This window comes from Myxine glutinosa, chromosome 10 (assembly GCF_964187855.1).
Source record: "Myxine glutinosa chromosome 10, kmMyxGlut1.1, whole genome shotgun sequence".
Lineage (NCBI taxonomy): Eukaryota > Metazoa > Chordata > Myxini > Myxiniformes > Myxinidae > Myxine > Myxine glutinosa.
Window position 1 is genome coordinate 18,240,243 of NC_136270.1, and position 19,113 is coordinate 18,259,355.

The 19,113-nt window shown below is 44.8% G+C and overlaps 2 long non-coding RNA genes across 3 annotated transcripts in view; both read left to right on the top strand.

Annotated features, from left to right (window-relative positions):
• The first annotated feature begins 3,462 nt into the window (after positions 1-3,462).
• Positions 3,463-19,113, top strand: part of LOC144893994 (uncharacterized) — a 49,261-nt gene continuing 33,610 nt past the window's right edge. Inside the window, exon 1 of one of the 2 annotated variants that reach the window (XR_013624674.1) lies at positions 3,463-3,678. This is a non-coding gene — a long non-coding RNA (uncharacterized LOC144893994). Of the gene's footprint in view, positions 3,679-8,126; positions 8,415-19,113 lie in introns of those variants that run through there. The other variant, XR_013624676.1, reaches the window with a different exon arrangement.
• On the top strand, positions 15,075-17,891 carry LOC137434205 (uncharacterized). Its single transcript, XR_010985818.2, has 2 exons — positions 15,075-15,652; positions 17,434-17,891. It is a non-coding gene; the product is annotated as an uncharacterized LOC137434205 (long non-coding RNA).

The following is a 19,113-nucleotide window of genomic DNA, read 5'->3' on the forward strand; positions in this document are numbered from 1 at the left end:
CAAGACGGGTACCTTGTATAAAGAAAATGAACAGCAAGACGGGTACCTTGTATAAAGAAAATGAACAGAAAGACGGGTACCTTGTATAAAGAAAATGAACAGAAAGACGGGTACCTTGTATAAAGAAAATGAACAGCAAGACGGGTACCTTGTATAAAGAAAATGAACAGCAAGACGGGTACCTTGTATAAAGAAAATGAACAGCAAGAGGGGTACCTTGTATAAAGAAAATGAACAGAAAGACGGGTATCTTGCGTAAAGAAAATGAACAGAAAGACGGGTACCTTGTATAAAGAAAATGAACAGAAAGACGGGTACCTTGTATAAAGAAAATGAACAGAAAGACGGGTACCTTGTATAAAGAAAATGAACAGCAAGACGGGTACCTTGTATAAAGAAAATAAACAGCAAGACGGGTACCTTGTATAAAGAAAATGAACAGCAAGACGGGTACCTTGCGTAAAGAAAATGAACAGAAAGACGTATACCTTGTATAAAGAAAATGAACAGAAAGACGGGTATCTTGTATAAAGAAAATGAACAGAAAGACGGGTACCTTGTATAAAGAAAATGAACAGAAAGACGGGTACCTTGTATAAAGAAAATGAACAGAAAGACGGGTACCTTGTATAAAGAAAATGAACAGAAAGACGGGTACCTTGTATAAAGAAAATGAACAGAAGACGGGTATCTTGCGTAAAGGAAATGAACAGAAAGACGGGTACCTTGTATAAAGAAAATGAACAGAAAGACGGGTACCTTGTATAAAGAAAATGAACAGAAAGACGGGTACCTTGTATAAAGGAAATGAACAGAAAGACGGGTACCTTGTATAAAGAAAATGAACAGAAAGACGGGTACCTTGTATAAAGAAAATGAACAGAAAGACGGGTACCTTGTATAAAGAAAATGAACAGAAAGACGGGTACCTTGTATAAAGAAAATGAACAGAAAGACGGGTACCTTGCGTAAAGAAAATGAACAGAAAGACGTATACCTTGCAAAAAGGAAATGTCGTTTTGAACAAACAAGCGCAAGGTGAGTGAACATTAAACAAGTAAATTTGTAGTCATGTGGTTCAGTTGGCCAACTCCGAGCGGACTTCACAACACCTGCTGCCATTTTGTAAAAAGAGAAACGTTCGTGGTCCAAGACACAAGTTGCGCCCTTGTTTTCCCATCACAAGAGTTTCCAAGTGAATGCACCACATGAAGTACACCCAAGGTGAAACATTGCAACTTCACCTTTGTCTTCAGACAAAATCTTAAATTCGTCATGTTTTTCAACATAATGTGATGTTTGTACATGTGGAACATTCGTAAAGTTAGGGTGAGACTAATTAAGGTGTACAAGATGGAGTAAAAGTTTTTTTTCTGACTATGAAGGCAAACTTGGTACAAATGTTCATTGTCCGTCGTCCTTCAGTACGGTATCCATGTTCAGCATCCTTCGGTACCCATGTTGGTCCTGCCATAGTACCGGTACCCATGCTGGTCATTCTGTTTATTTCTTTTTCTATAGAACCAATGTCAGGTATTTCCGGCGCTGGGTCAGTTTCCTGATTCGATTGGAAGATGATTAATTAATTTTTGTTAAACTTTTTAAAGGGGAAAATCTTTTTACTCCTCTGCATCCTCATACTGTACATGGATCCACGTCTTTATGTGAACAGAGTACAGGGGTGATCGCTTGGAAAGGTAAGTTAGGAAGAGTGTGAGTGAGGAAAAAAAAATCTATAACATTGTTGTGCTGTCATTCCAACTACAAAACTATAATGGGAAGGATCAAAGGAAAAGGAAAATCATTGGAAAAAGGAGAGGGGGAAAGATTAGTCGATTCTTTGGCATTGGAGCCATTTATTTACTACATACGCATGACGGGGTCAAAGATTCTGCAATATTTGCGTACGTAATAAATAGATGGCATTGACATGATCACCCCAGGATGAAATCAGATTAATTTTGCTAGTTTGTACAAGATGCAAATGGTGATTATTAAATCTGCCACCTGACACAAAAGGTGTTACTTTAACACAATCATAACATTTTATTGTAGATATTATACATTTACATAAACGTTTTATATAATTAACGGATTTGAATTGAACCTTAAATATCTAATTGTTTCATTTGCTCGTTAGACCACGCACTTCGGCTTCGACACCACCGAGAATAAAATTAAATAAACAAAGGGAGGGAGAAGAAGGAAATGGGGAAAGGAGGGAAAAAAACAGATTACGGATTAAATAAATGAAGATGCTGAAATAGAATGAGAATAAAAATAAAGGAAATTAATGGAAGAGAATATTAGTGATGGGACAGGTATGGAAGGTTAAGGGGAGGAGGAGGGGAAAATTGATGTGGAGGGTGAGAATGAGAGGAGGATGGGAATAAGAAGATGAGGAGGGTAGAAATGAGATGGAGAGTGGAAATGAAGAGGTTGATAATGATGTGGACTGTGGGAATGAGGAAGTAGGTTGGAATGAGGTGGAGGATGGTGATGAAGAGGATGATAATAATGTGGACGGTGGGAATGAGGTGGAGGGTGGGAATGAGGTGGAGGGTGAGAATTATGTGAAGGGTGAGAATGAGGAGGCTGGTTATGAAGAGGATGATAATAATGTGGATGGTGGGAATGAGGTGGAGGGTGGGAATGAGGTGGAGGGTGAGAATTATGTGGAGGGTGAGAATGAGGAGGCTGGTTATGAAGAGGATGATAATAATGTGGACGGTGGGAATGAGGTGGACGGTGGGAATGAGGTGGAGGGTGAGAATTATGTGGAGGGTGAGAATTATGTGAAGGGTGAGAATGAGGAGGCTGGTTATGAAGAGGATGATAATAATGTGGATGGTGGGAATGAGGTGGAGGGTGGGAATGAGGTGGAGGGTGAGAATTATGTGAAGGGTGAGAATGAGGAGGCTGGTTATGAAGAGGATGATAATAATGTGGACGGTGGGAATGAGGTGGACGGTGGGAATGAGGTGGAGGGTGAGAATTATGTGGAGGGTGAGAATGAGGAGGCAGGTGAAAATGACGTGGATGGTGGGAATGTAAAGGAGGGTGGTGAATGAGGTGGAGGCTGGGAATGAAATGAGGAGGGTAGGAATGAGGTGGTGGGTGGAAATGAGGAGCAAGTTGGAATGAGGTGGAGGGTGGGAATTATGTTAAGGGTGAGAATGAGGAGGCTGGTGATGATGACGCGGATGGTGGGAATGAAAAGGAGGATGGTGAATGAGGTGGAGGCTGGGAATTAAATGAGGAGGATAGGAATGAGGTGGAGGGTGGGAATGAGAAGCATGGAAATGAGGAGGGTGGGAATCATGTGAAGGGTGGGAACGAAATGAGGAGGAGTGTGGGAATGAGGAGGTAAGGTTAATAAATAAAAAACATTCTTCTGATTTATGACACAGGACAATCTTTGGATCTTTATGGTCATGCACTGACTGTGCGTGTACAAGGTCCACTCCTATCAGTAAGTCGATGGTCGTGGTGCGCACAAGATCATCATGCAGTGATCTATTTACGATCAGAGAGTTTGAAGGACTGGGAGAACATGGGGAGAGAGAGAGAGCGGGAAGGTGTCGAGCAATGTGTGCAGCAAATGATGAGGTCATGGTGCTGGTGATGTGGCATGACGTGCTCCCACCTGCCCCGACCAACCAGCCATAATTATGGAAGGTAATTAAGTGATTTTAGAGTCACACATTGATGCAACCTCTACCTAACAACCGCTGGGTTCTCCTTCCCCCCATTCCTCCTCCCTTCGACTCGAATTCTCTCCTCCACTCACTCCTTCCAAACGGTTACTGCACGTTTGTGAAATGCGACAATATGGTGGGAACAGAGGGATAGTGGTGGGGAGGAGAGACAGAGGTGTGAGCCGTGAGGGTTATCAAAGCCAATTAGGCGATATGGAGATGAGGGAGGGGTGGGAAAACGTCAGGAATAGTATTAGGTTGCAAAGGGCATAGGGATGCCTCTATGAAAGAGGAGGTGCAGTACAGTAAATGGAGAAGTAGTTGGAAAAAGTGAGCAGCAGGAAACATGGCAGAAACTGTGCTGTCACTGCCAGTACACATTGCCCTCACTAACAAGTGCCTGTTGTGCACGAACATCTTCCGCACTCCCCATGCTGTAAATGCTCGGTGCTGTGCCCGCATCGGCGCCATGGAGAGACGGACGTCATAACATGGCCAAATTATAGTTATCGTTTGAAGGGATTACGCATTGGAACATGCAGCTACAGCAGGACAAGGAAGGGGGTGGTCTTCAGGCAACGTTGAGGTGTTTGCTTTGAAGACCATTTTGCCATTACATAACCCGAAGAATTCTCTATGCTCCATCGACTACTCCAGGAGGGATGCGCTACTGCGCTGGTGGTTGAAGGTACTTGGAATGGACAACATCGGGATTCAAAACATTCACGAAGGTTTCTCATGACAACTGGTGTTAGATGTCAGGAAAGAGTCTTGTACACCTCAAAATGAAGATTGACCATGCGGACAGTGGGATGACTTTTAGGTGGCGTGGTAAGGGGGTGCAGAGGGTTTTGGAAGAAGTGTTGGGGGAACCGAAAGCAGAAGCCTGGTGTTGGCTTAACAGTTAGGGGGGCTAGTTTGGGGGGAGGGGGGGCACTGCATCAGAGGCACAACCGCAACCTCAGCGAATAATGCTACCTGCAGTCCTGTGTTGCATACGAAAGATGAAGAAGAGGAAGCGCAAACCAGGGTGAACAATAAGTTGGTTCACTCTGTCTGTCTCTGTCTACGATTGAGGAACCACAGTTTATTTTCAATTGAATTTTGTATTTTGAACTCTGTAGAACACAAATCGGAACACAAATCTGCAGTTTAGAGGAGTAAAGTAATTTGTTTACTATGTCTGCCTGTCTGGAAGTCAGAGTTGAAAATCATTCCAAACAAGAAACCCGATATTTTAGGGACGTCATAAAGGACACAAACAACGGGCACGAAGAACTAATGTAACATATTAAATAAGGTGGTGTAAAAGACGGTGCGTCAATGGCAGTAAACTTCCAAAAAAAGTTTGTTTTTTACAACCTTCAAAACTTTTATTTTATTTCAATTGAATTTATATACTTGAACACTAGAACACAAATCACCATGTTGGCATTTTCAAAAACCTCATGTTTATCAGTATGTACTTGGACAAAATATTACGCCATTTTATGCCATCTCCACCAATCATATTTGCCGCTCATGCTCTCAGCGTTGGGGAATATCGAGAACACCTTGCCTCGTGCTCAGAAACGTAAAGCAAGAGTTAAAAAGACCCTTGTCATATGTCCTTTTCAAGGCTGCGTGGGGTAAGGTGTTCTGTGAACTCTCTAGTCTATTATGTTTCCACTTTTGACAATCCCTCAACCGAATTACTTGTTAGATTGCTGGTAAAGTTCCTTTCTCCAATACAGTATTTACAGTGTCATGATTCATGGAAGAGCTTGCACACTTATTGCATGTAGAGGAATGGACACGGGAGCTATTGCTATACTTTAACCTGTATGACAGAGACCACACACACACACACACACACACACACACCTCCTATTTATATATCTGTGCAGTGTCTGTCTTGTCTTGTCACTGAACTACTCCCTCAAACTTTTGTGATATCGTACCAAACGTCTGGTATACATCTATCTCTCCTGTGTGTATGTCCTAAGGGTATTGTTTTTGAAATACATGAAAAAAAAATTCTTAGAATTTTTTTTTAAATATAAATTTTCTTCCCGACAAATCTTCAACTACAATGATTTCTAAAATGTAATATCACGTATATTACAAATACATTCTGCAAATAATTGTATGTATTATGATTGGTGTAAACTATGACAAAACAGCAACTCAGGTACAGTCAGTCATCTATCTATATGTCCACATATCTGGGCAGTGTCTGTGTTGTCACTGAACTACTTCCTCAAACTTCTGTTTCCGTGGTTGTGAAGTGTTTTTAATAACGTGGTGGTGAGGTGTTTTGAATTTCGTGGTCGTGAGGTGTTTTGAATTTTGTGGTGGTGAGATGTTTTGAATTCTGTGGTGGTGAGGTGTTTTGAATTATGTGGTGGTGAGGTGTTTTGAATTTCGTGGTGGTGAGGTTTTTTGAATTCCATGGTGGTGAGGTGTTTTGAATTTCGTGGTGGTGAGGTTTTTTGAATTTGGTGGTGGTGAGGTGTTTTAAATTACTTGGTGGTGAGGTGTTTTAAATTACATGGTGGTGAGGTGTTTTCAAATTACTTGGTGTGAGGTTTTTTTATTATGTGGTGGTGAGGTGTTTTGAATTTAGTGGTGGTGAGGTTTTGTTGAATTTCGTGGTGGTGGGGTGTTTTGAATTTGGTGGTGGTGAGGTGTTTTGAATTTCGTGGTGGTGAGGTGTTTTAAATTATGTGGTGGTGAGGTGTTTTGAATTTCGTGGTGGTGAGGTGTTTTGCATTTCATGGTGGTGAGGTGTTTTAAATTATGTGGTGGTGAGGTGTTTTGAATTTCGTGGTGGTGAGGTGTTTTGCATTTCATGGTGGTGAGGTGTTTTAAATTACGTGGTGGTGAGGTGTTTTGAATTGCGTGGTGGTGAGGTGTTTTGCATTTCGTGGTGATGAGGTGTTTTGAATTTCGTGGTGGTGAGGTGTTTTGCATTTCATGGTGGTGAGGTGTATAAAATTACGTGGTGGTGAGGTGTTTTGAATTGCGTGGTGGTGAGATGTTTTGAATTACATGGTGGTGAGGTGTTTTGAATTGTGTGGTGGTCAGGTATTTATAATTACGTGGTGGTGAGGTGTTTTTAATTATGTGGTGATGAGGTGTTTTGAATTACGTGGTGGTGATGTGTTTTGAATTTCGTGGTGGTGAGGTGTTTTGCATTTCGTGGTGGTGAGGTGTATAAAATGACGTGGTGGTGAGGTGTTTTGAATTGCGTGGTGGTGAGGTGTTTTGAATTGCATGGTGGTGAGGTGTAATCGTCCCAAACTTCCAGTCTGCACCTACCCCTCCCCCGTATGTATGTGTTGAGAGGTTCTTTTTTGAATTTATATATATTTTTTCGAACTAAATCTTCAACCTAAATTGCTTATAAAAATGTAATATCACAAACACTACAAATAAATTTGTGCAAAATAATTGTTTGTATTATGATTGGTGTAAATCATGACATATATATGTTATGTTTCTATATATACAGTTAAGCCCAAAATTATTCATACCCTATGAAAAATCTGAGATTTTTGCATTTATCTCATACTTACAAGCCAAAGTGGTGGAACTTTCACTTCAGGCAAGGATATTTAGTTGGCATGAACAAATCCACATTATATTTTGGCTCAATATTATTGGCATAACAATCAATGTTAATAGTTTTTGTTTTTATGCCTGTCCAAAATTATTCATACCCCATACCAATTCTCAGAATTGAGGCCAATGTTTGTGATAATGCACATGCTTTTGACATTCCTCAGATTCTTTATAATGTTATGCAATTATTCCAAGATGTGTGCATAAAATCTGAATGCAATACAAATGTGGTCAATTGAATGTACAGCAAGGAATGTTATAGAACAACACTCTGCTTTTAGACTATAAATTAAGGGGAGCTGATGCAATCATTCTCAGTTCTGTTACGGATTCGTCACTTCCGTTGTGGTGGTTTTCATCCACTGTAAACATTTTTGATTCCATGTACTATTATTGTTTTCAAAAGGTTTATTGTTTAGGAACTGTTTTCAAAAGGTGAAAAAGTTAGAGTTAAAAGAAACAGGAAACCGGATCGGGAACCGGACGACGATGAAGAAGAAGAAAAGAAGGCGGAGCGAGTGGGGTCGGACAAGAAGCATAGTTGCTTTGCGGTCCGGAGCGAACGTTGGCGAGCAAGAGTCACGAGTGAACTTTGGGTTTCCTGGGAAAGGGATTCCTGCGACAGAGTGGTTGTCGCTGTGACAGATAGACCTGCGTGGCGGGTTTTGCGGTTGATTCCGAAGAGAATCATCGGAGTGCCGTTGCGCCACGAGAACGGGCCGTCGGCCATTTTTGCCTCGCGTAGGATTTGCGCTTCGCTCAAGGTTTTTCACCTCGCTTCGATCATTTTCACCGCATTCAGACGTTAATCTGGTGTGTGTGTGTGTGTGTGTGTGTGTGTGTGTGTGTGTGTGTGTGTAACGTGGCTTTTGAGTGGGAAATCTGCAGTTCGCCGATTGGGAGCCGTGGAATGTCCATACCCGAGGGTGTGATTTTCAAGTCGCCTTGAGGGCGCCATTGCGCAGCTTTGGCAGCGTGACTGTGACTGTCATCCGAACAGAATTCTGGTCTCGATTAGACATCGTTCTGATGATCACTGGAGCGGATCGACTTTGGCTTGATGCCGGAATAGAGAAAATGGGAATGTTCTTCTTTTCGCTCACTTGGAGCACGGTGAGTTATATTGTACAAAGCTGATGGTACCATCATAGGAAATATATATTGGTTGTACAATTGATTACTATTGTTGTTGTACTGTTATTCTTGTGTGATCTTAATACAATACTTGTTTGTTGGTAACAATTGGTGTGGTTTCACCATTGATCTTTGACATACAGAATAACACATCTTTCTGCCGTGACTCCTCTCGGGGCTCGGAGGTACACCGTGACCGGGGTTTGGGGAGGAGCACGTAACACTAAATGATAACATGAATAAAATGAATGGGAAAATGGACATCCAGGAGAATAAATTGAAAGAAATGGGGGACAAATCCACCCGGGAATTGGAAAAATTTAGGGTGGCATCAAAGAGAGATATGAAAAAGGCGGGGAAGGACATTGGGCACAGGTTGGGTGAGGAGGTCGCATTGGAATACGACGAGGTGACGCGGTGTGAGGAACGCATGGGGAGTGAGCTAGAGCAGAACACAGCCAAATTGACCGGGAGTATAGAGATCGCGACACGGGGTGTAGAAAAGCCGCCGGCCGCCGAATTGGACGAGGAAATTTCATGCGCGCCGGCGGTCGTCGCGGAAATAGTTGAAATAGAAGAAACAATTGGGGCCGAAGAGACGGCAGAATCAGAAATTAAATCGAGGGAAGAAATGGATTGCACACAAAGTTCGTGTTCGCATCGTGATGTCGTGCTTGCTGACAAAACGAAAAGTTTGCAGGTGCTGCTGGCGGAGAAGAAGGTCCCCAAGGTGAGATATAATGGCGCGAATGTGTTTTTTGCGCGAAAAGGGTTTTGGCGCACTTCGGACATGGACGAAACCCGGGCGGTCGTGGAAGGTCCATTGTGCAGTGTACATGGGCGAATGGTGCGCGTGAGCGAGAAAAGTGTGCGCCGGAGTGTGTCGGAGAAGAGTGTGTTACAGAGTGTGAGGGAGAATGCACACCGGACTGTGTGCGGGAAGAGTGTGTAACAGGAGAGTGTGTTACAGGAGAGTGTGTGAAGGAGTGCACACCAGAGCATGTTATTGGGTGTGTACAAGGAGAGTGCACACCCGTGGACCTTACGGTGTACGTAACTGAAGAGTGTGCGGCAGGGTGTGCACGAGTGTGCGATGGCCGATTGTGTTACGGAGTGTGTAACAGAAAAGTGTGCGGTAAAGGAGTGTGTGGAGGAAAAGTGTGTAATGAAGTGTGTGAGGGGCGTGAGTGCGCTTGGGTGGTGTGCACCTGAGTGTGTAAGAGAAGAGTGTGCACAGGAGAGTGCTGTAACAGAATGTATGGAGTGTATGGGGGCGCCGCGGTGTGTGAGTGCGGAGTGGGTCGCTAGGTGTGGTGAGAACGTGGCTCAAGCATCGACACCGACCGGGGTAGCGTTTAGCGCGACGGATAGCTGATGTGAGCCCTCGGTGAGTGGTGTGCGGCAGGGACCGGCGGGGATCGATGCCACGGCCGTGTCACAAGGACCGACGTGCACGATTCGTGCCTGCCCCCGCCCTGTATGGTTGGTGCCGTGCCGTGGCGGCAAAGGCGAATGGCGAGGTTCAAGGGGAGGTAGGAGAGTTCGGAGCCGCGCCCCCTGGCAGGTGCGGTGCACCGAACGTGGGCAGTTGGGCCATTGTGCGTGGGACCGCGAGGCCCCGCGTAGAGATTGAGCTCTGAACCTCGGCCCCTCCATGCCTCCTCCCCTGGATCAAAAATGCCGGACGGACCCAACCTACAGTAGACCAACCACCCGCACGGATCGCTCGGCCTCTCGAGGTCAAGCCGTAATCGCGATATATTTCCGCATGAAGAGGCTCAAGCATAGCGAGCTGATGGAAATATTGTACCCTGCGTGGGGGAATGGTAGTTTACCATTCCTCATCCGGGGCCCATGAGGATTCGATTATGGGGATGGCAGTGACATGCACATGGGGGGGGCCAACAATGGTTACCTCCATGGGGCACCAAAGCTAGCCGAGGGAGGGCGAGGATAATTGTTAGGGAAATTAGATGACAGTAGAGGACAAAAGATTTAAGTAGTGGCATTGTACTATATAGTGGGGACATAGAGAGATTAGATGGATGTTAATGACGAAGGGAGTGCTTCGTGTAATGGGAAGACGGGGAAGCACGAGTTTTAGGGGAAAACCAGTGAGCTAGATGATGCTGTGTGTTTGAGGGATTGTGTATGGAGAACAAATGGAATTGTGTTGGAAGTGTGCAAGCACAAAAGGTGTGCAAGATATTTGGTGTGCGAGAAAAGTGGTGTGCGAAATAAATGGTGTGTGCGAATAAATGGTGTGGAATGCTTGGTGTGAAATAGAAGGTGTGGAATGCATGGTGCGAAGGAGTGAATGGGGGGAGATGGAACCCATTCGCGAAAGCCCGGGGGGGGGGGGGTAGTGTAAAGTCAGGTAGAGGGGCTCAGGTAAATTGTTTGGATATTGACACCTGTGGTGCGAGTAGTGGCAAAGTTGTGCTTTGGAGGGTGCATGAGTCAGTGAAATGGCTGGGTGTGTGATTTCATTGGTGCGTATGGTTATTGGGGCACTCCGCCTCTGGTAGTTTGTCGGCCAGGTGAGGCCGCAGGTAGGCTCTGGGAGTCAGTTAGAGTATTTGTGAGTTGTTCGGTGGGGCCCGAGGATCCAAGAGAAGGACCCGGGTAGCCCAATGCCAAGGAGGGCATCAGAGGGGTAAAGAGCCAGGAGGGGCCTTCCCCAGTTTAGGTAGTCGCAGGAGCAGGTAAGCTCGGGTGGCGACTTCAGTGGCGGAGGTGCGCAGGTGGTTGGACATGCTAGTGGAGCCACACGACCCAGCCCCGAAATTGTGCAAGGGCACAGTATGAAAATTCAGTGGGAGTGAGACCCAAATTTTGGAAGGCACCAGGTGGACAATGGGAATTCGGTTTTTAGAACCACATAGTTTAAAGATGGCCGATTGGCAGGGTAAGACCCCGGGTAGTTTAAAAGTAAATGTCAGTAGAGTAGTTAGGATGAGAGAAATCCCCTTCGCGCCGTCCACAGCCATTCACCAAGGAGGACAGAGCTCCACACCAAGGCCAAGTGAACTATTTGAGTAAGTGTAAGACGCATCAAGACGTAATGAGACATTGTGTTTGTTCCATTCCTTCGATCCTGGAAGGGATTTGGAGACGAATTTGGTATTAGAGGGGGATATGGGCGACAAGACTTAGAGACGAATTTGTAAATACCAGGAAGGGCTGGGGTAATGTAAGCCGACGATGGGGGTACGGACGGTTAGGGACGTGCTTGCTCTGCTCGCTCTTCCGCGCCCCTCATGCTGCATTACCTTGTATTTCTGTGTACCTTTGTGCCCTTTCCGCTTTGCTGGTCGTGCTTTGTCTCTCCCCCCACCCCAGGACCATTTTGGAGGTGGAACTGTGCAGCACCATCGACCTGTGCAGCATCCCTGCTGCACTTTGCTACATCTGTGCAGCTGAACTGCGCAGCACTTTGCTGCCATATCATTTGTTATAACTTTGCTGCACCTGTGCAGCACTTGCTGCCACAAACACTTTGCTGCACATTACACTTATGGACCACAGGTTTTGTGGCCTTACACCTCACCTGTGTAGCACCTTGCTGCAAACTCACCTTGCATCTTCGGACCACTTGTTTTGAGTGGCATCAATGTCACGCAATCGGACCACATAGGGTTGGCCCTGCTGGCAAAATACAATAAACACAGTTTTTGTGTATTTTTATTATTGTGTGCTAGGGACGAGAAGATTTGTAAGTTTATTTAGCCCTGAAGAGCAGGAATGGCCTGTATGCCGGTCCGGGGGCTTGCCGGTTTGATATGTGCACACAGAAGATGCAAGCAGCAAGATGCAAGAAGCAAGCAGCAAAAATGTGATTTTTGAGTGTGTTTGTGTACTTTGCTGTGCTTTCTCTCCCCTCCAGTCTTCTCTTTCAAAAAGGACAGGTCCTGGGTCATAGAACTGTAAATAAGGAGTAGGTTTTGTGCTTGTATATAAAATGCTGCCCACCGGCTCTATGTTTAGTTTGAAAACAATTCCGGATTCGGTTAATTGTGGGCGTGATTCTGTTAGAGTAGCTACTCAACGCAGTAGGTGGGACATATTTAGTGTTTTAAAACTGTCGCATACACGGGTTAGAGTAAATGTTAGAGGGAACCACATCTATATGTCACATGTAAACATAAAAGTTAGTCCCAGATCTTTCTCAAAACCGGTCGTTCCAATTTTTGTAGGTTAGACTCGGGGACGAGTCTGACGAGTGAGAGGGGTAGTGTTGCGGTTTTGAGTTTTGTACAGTCAGTATAATAAAGGTTAAAATTTCCCCCTCATAGTTAGTCACACAAGCAACATGTAGCCTCGCGATAGTATAGTTATTTCTTAGTATTTGTGAGCTTAGTCCTTTTCCTATGTTAGTTCTGCATTGAGTAGAGTCAGGAGAATAGGTCCTACTTCTACTGACTATCCCGCCTCCCTAGCCTCATGCCCCTTTGCGCTGACTTTGGTTCATTTTGGGCGAATTAACACGAGGCAGGCCTAGGAGGGTCCGGGCGGAGCCGAATGAGGGGCGGCAGAGGAGCTGATGGTAAGCACGAGCCGCCAACCAGGGCTCAGAGGGTGTAGCGGCAGCACTGCGTCACAGGGCGTGGTTGGAAGGTTCGAGGGGGTTCGAGAAGGTTTGGGGCATATCTATATAACTCATCGCGCAAATCCCCCAGGAGGACTAGCGCGGGAGGACTGGTTGACTCGCAAGGAGTAAGAGCATCAAGGACTAGCACGAGAGGACTAGCGCGAGAGGACTGAAGGACTAGCATGGGAGGACACTCGTTGAATAAAGGACTCGCGCGCACTGACCAACCAGGAGGAATCGTTGACGAACAGGAGTTCAGAGCGTCAAAGAACTTTGAGAGATATGCGGGTGAAGAAAGATGCGCATGAACTGGAATACGCGCGATTATAAAGTGATGCTCAGTTGAGCTGGAGGCCGAGCCGCGTACAGTGCATTGAGTCACGCGAGTGATAACGGCTGTGTAACCGCCAGCCACGCTGAGAGACGCGTATTTGCCGTTCTACCTCATCGGCTGCTTTTGTTCGGGAGACGCGCTACGAGGTTCCTTCCACCGCCTGCTGCCATCTTCGCGGGACGTGCTGGGACCGTGGAGAGCCGGATGGGGCTGTTCCTGGACGACCACGTCGACGCGTTTGGCTGGAACATCTCCCCATCTGCAATTCCCTGTGTGAGTGTGACGGGCCCGAGTCTGGGGGGTAAGATAAGACTGACTAAGTGCTGCTCTGTGTCTCTCCGTCCCGATCATTGTACATACGTCTGGGAATAATAATTAAACCTGTGTTCTTCCTTTTCCATTCGATCGTCCTCGTGATTTCCTCATTGACTAAGTGTGGTACGAATAAAACCGCTCAAATCGGGTTCCACTACTAAGACTGCATGGACCATGTGGTACTCAATCCGCTCGGCGTACCCAAATCACACGTGGCTCGTGCGAGGCTTGCTTCCTCGCTTCCGTGGCGGCGCAGGGATTTGGGTACGAGTGAGACTTGGTCCCGAAACCCTACCTTGCGTTTTGCCCGGAAGAAGCGTTTCAAGTCTCTCGGTTCCGTCAAGCCCAGAAAGGACAAGGGGATTAATCCCCCCTTGGTAAGGGGAAGAAGGGTGGCGGAGAACCGTAACAACATATATATATATATATATATATATATACATATAATCGGGAGATTAAATCAGACGCAGACGTAGCTTCAGGACTTCGATCTTTAATTCGACAAGCTTTCGACCAACAAAGGTCTTCTTCTGAGTCGGCCCCAAGTTCAACGGAAGCCGACTCAGAAGAAGACCTTTGTTGGTCGAAAGCTTGTCGAATTAAAGATCGAAGTCCTGAAGCTACGTCCGCGTCTGATTTAATCTCCCGATTATTTATTCAATGCAAATGAGACGCCCTGCTCGTACTGTGGAGTTTCTACTATTTCTCACAGTTATATTATATATATATATATATATATATATATATATATATATATATATATATACATGCATACATATACATGTATAGTTTTTTGCCCTATCACTCAATGGTAAAAAATCACTTTTTAAAAATCTCGGAACCAGATCACCAAAATCTAAACATTTCGTCCTTGTCATACACCCTGCCTGTCCACCAAGTTTCGTCCAAATCCATCCACAATTTTGAGATATCCTGTTCACAGACTGACGGACGTGATGACATAACCTCCGTCCACCTTTATTAATGGAGGTAATACCAACAAACAATACAACACCGCAATAAACAACGCAGAGCCATGCCGGTGTATATAGATTCGAGTAGATCTGAGAATAAGCACGAAATTTAAAGTAAATCTGCGTGTCGACACTCACTAACACAGACCAATTACAATAATCTCTCTGTCCCTTAGGTGACGAGCGAGGATATCAACAAGGCCTCCATGGGCTATGTAGATTACAGTAGATCTGAGAAGCATTGCGCACATACTCGCTGCACCATTCGAACAGCTTCCTTCGGCAACGTGTCAGAGTAATAAGTCATCCAACAAATTCCCACGTTCATACACATGATGGAAAGCACAGTGATAATGGTTCTTGTTTAGTAAAAGTTAACCGAATAAACATTATTATTGACAAACGTGGACACGCAGACGCACAGATGAGATAGACAGGTGAGGAGGTTGCCATAGTAACCCGTTGGTTGGAATGGAGACCCTTTGTGTGCGTGCAAGGGAGGGGTCTCAGCAGTACATACCTCCGCCATGTGGTGCTTGTTTTGTGTCCGACGACTCGTGGCTTCTTCGGGGGAATCGGGAGCACCGCCACGTACCTCGGCCATGTGCTGTCTGTGTTGTTCCCGACGTCGGCCGCTTTGTTCGAGGGTCTCGGTCGCACGTACCTCCGCCATGTGGTGCTTGTTTTGTTCCTGACGTCTCCTTCTTTGTTCCGGGGTCTCGGTCGCACGTACCTCTGCCATGTGCCGTCTGTGTTGTGACGTGCGTCGCTGGGCTTGTTCTGGTGTTTCACTTGATCGGGCCCTTCTCTTCCTTTCTCTATCCCTTGCCCTTCGTTCTATTAACACCTCATCGGAATGTTTGCACTTCGTTATACTTTCGTTTGAAGTGTTGTTTATGTCCATTTCTGAAACAGACCGATGACCTGCAAGGCCTGAGAGAAATTCTGCGAAGAAACTATTCTCACGTTCACTACACGGACTGATTACAACGGTCTCCCCGAGGTATATAACCGGCGTTATATCTGAGAATGAACGATCTATATTGGAGTAGATCTGAGAATGAGCGATCTACAATGCAGTAGATCTGGGAATGAGCGATCTATATTGGAGTAGATCTGAGAATGAGCGATCTATATTACAGTAGATCTGAAAATGAGCGATCTATATTGGAGTTGATCTGAGAATGAGCGATCTATATTGGAGTAGATCTGAGAATGAGTGATCTATATAGGAATACATATGAGAATGAACGATCTACATGGCAGTAGGTCTGAGAATGAGCGAACTATATTGCAGTAGATCTGAAAATGAGCGATCGTTATTGGAGTAGATCTGAGAATGCGTGATTAATATTGGAGTAGATCTGAGAAGTCGTGATCAATATTGGAGTAGATCTGAGAACGAGCAATCGATATTGGAATAGATGAGAATGAGCGATCTATATTGCAGTAGATCTGAAAATGAGCAATCTATATTGGAGTAGATCTGAGAAGGCACGATCTGTATTGGAATAGATGAGAATGAGCGTTCTACATTGCAGTATATCTGAGAATGAACGATCTATATTGGAGTCAATCTGAGAATGAGCGATCTATATAGCAGTAGATTTGAGAATGAGTGATCTATATTGGAGTAGATCTGAGAATGAGCGATCTATATTGCAGTGGATCTGAAAATGAGCAATCTATATTGGAGTAGATCTGAGAACGAGCGATCAAATTGGAATAGATGAGAATGAGCGATCTACATTGCAGTAGATCTGAGAATGAGGGATATATATTGCAGTAGATCTGAAAATGAGCGATCTATATTGGAGTAGATCTGAGAATGAGCGATCTATATTGGAGTAGATCTGAGAAGGTGCGATCTGTATTGGAGTAGATTTGAGAACGAGCGATCAAATTGGAATAGATGAGAATGAGCGATCTACATTGCAGTAGATCTGAGAATGAGCGATATATATTGGAGTAGATCTGAGAATGAGCGATCTATATTGCAGTAGATCTGAAAATGAGCGATCTATATTGGAGTAGATCTGAGAATGAGCGATCTATATCAGAGTAGATCTGAGAATGAGTGATCTATATTGCAGTAGATCTGAAAAAGAGCAATCTATATTGGAGTAGATCTGAGAATGAGCGATCTATATTGGAGTAGATCTGAGAATGAGCGATCTACATTGGAGTAGATCTGAGAATGAGTGATCTATATTGGAGTAGATCTGAGAATGAGCGATCTATATTGCAGTAGATCTGAGAAGGAGCGATCTATATTGGAGTTGATCTGAGAATGAGTGATCTATATTGGAGTAGATCTGATAATGAACGATCTATATTAGAGTAGATCTGAGAATGAGCGATCCACATTGGAGTAGATCTGAGAACGAACTATCTATATTGGAGTAGTTCTGCGTGCGGACTCACACACTCTCTCACACACTCTCTCACGAGCACACAGTTTGCTTACAGATAAGCTCCATTCGAGAACAACGATCTCATGTACTCTACCATTGAGATACCATCCGTGAAGGCTCATTGGGCAATTGCAGCGGGTATAGATCAGGAAGAGTACGAGTGCTAGTGTGGTTAACGCTTATACTAGACTCATACGTCATAATGCAGGGGAGGTATCAAATCCAAGGCTCATTGTTTCTGTAGTTTAAATGAATGGTAGTAATAATATGATCTTGTTGATTATTGACATGAGTATGAAAGAGACATTTGGTGAGAATGAGATATACTTGTCGGTGAAATGGTTCTTCGGTAATTTGTGTGTCTGCGTAGGTCTCTCCTTTGCCTTGCGTCATGCTGATGAGGCCAAATGATCCCACTTCAAAGGATAATTAAAGGTTTGGAAAGAGCTTGTGCCAGAACATCTTCGGACTCCTTTTCCCTCTAGCCACCGCCACCGTCGCCATGCTGTCTGTCTTGAAACGGAGATAAATGTTTGATTTGGAGTTAAAACAACCTTTAAAAGGTTCACCTGGATTGAAGGCTTTGTGTCCTTGCAATTATAATTCCATTCCCATTATGAGATCCTTTCCATCATCATTGAATCTGCACCATGGGATCTGCATGTGTTTTATTCCAGCTGTAAATCAAATCATCCATGACTGTTTGATGCTCATTCATATCAGCTCAAAGATGGTCAAAGGGTAAACTTATGGTGTGCAGATCTACCTGTGGGTTACCTGGCAATGTCTAACAGTTCCTCGAATATACATCAGAAAGGATCCTTCAAATGATTTACATTATTCCTCATTGTACACACTCTAACCGAATGAGTTCCATACTTTTTTGAGTCCTAACCATACTATAAGTTGTTTTTTATTCCCTCAATTTATCAGGTGGTGGCGGCGGTTCGTGTGCAGCATGTGGCGGCTTGGCTGCATCATTTTCTGGGACATCATACACTTTTTCTGGGACATATTTCTGGGACATTTCTGGGCATCATTTTCTGGGACATCATACACTTTTTCTGGGACATATTTCTGGGACATTTCTGGGCATCATTTTCTGGGGACATGGCAGTGCCGCTGATGCAATGCCCCCATTGCCACTCAGCTGGTACTCACTTTGTTGATCTCGGAAGGATGACAAGCTGAGTCAACCCATCTGATGTTAATTCATCGGATGGCAGGGGCTTGTACTCAGGACCCTAAGATCTCAAGCCAGCCACCTTAACCGTGAACCCAACATCAGGCTATAATGATCAGGTGAAATATTGTGATCGATAACGGTCTCTTTTGGCTGAGGAGTTATAAAGACTTACTTCTTTTTACTCTGGATACCGTTGGTTAGATTCCCATCATGGCTGCTCACTGTCGCCAACCCGCACTTAGCAAGCGTGCCCACGATGTCAAATAACCTTCAACACCAGTGGTGAGAGGTCATAGTCCTGCGGTGGACTAAACTGGTCTGGTGTATGGTTTTAGATTCAATATACAATCAATGTTCAGACCAAAATTACAGAATCTGCTCCATTGGTAGTTACCGCTACAATTGGAGCATGTACAAATCGTAATGAATCGGATAGTGTTGCTTGTGCTAGAATAAGAGTCATAGCGGTCAACATGATTGGCTTCATGAAAAGGGCAAGGAAAAAGGTCTACCTATTAGGTGATGACCCATGCCATGGTAACATTGATCCATGCAATGTTACTTGTTACCCTGCATGGATAGTGCAAGCCGGGGTTAAGCAATTGGTCCGCTCTATCTGTCTATCATTTTCTTTTGATGCCGGTTACTATACACGAGCAGTTAAGATACACTAACGTAGCTCGGCACAATCTGCACGCCTCACCACACATCGCTTCAGAGGGGTAGGCATCTTTGACCATGTCTGCTTTCTCAGGGAGTGAGGGATGGCGGGAATGGTGGGTGGGGGGTTAGTGGTGGTGACAGTGTATTGGGGGTTGTGGGGAGGGGCGGGGGAGGAATGGGGAAATGTAGGATGGTGCTGGG